The following is a 240-nucleotide window of genomic DNA, read 5'->3' as shown; positions in this document are numbered from 1 at the left end:
CCATGGCTCCCTGCCTAATTCTTGAGACCCTTGGTAATTGAACCAGGCCCTGGCCACACTGCCCCAGGGAGAGAGGGGAAGGCCATCTTCCCGATGCAGTTTCTCCAGGAATATGGTGGATGGACTGACCTGAGTCCCCACTGGGATATGAAGCAGTGGCTTGGGAGGTAATTGACCAACATGGCCAAAATCACACAGCTAGTGTTGCAGTGGGATATGGGGAAATCCTTAAATTAGTCT

The sequence above is a fragment of the Panthera uncia genome, chromosome C2, assembly GCF_023721935.1.
Source record: "Panthera uncia isolate 11264 chromosome C2, Puncia_PCG_1.0, whole genome shotgun sequence".
Taxonomy (NCBI): Eukaryota; Metazoa; Chordata; class Mammalia; order Carnivora; family Felidae; genus Panthera; species Panthera uncia.
This window is presented reverse-complemented; position numbering follows the sequence as displayed.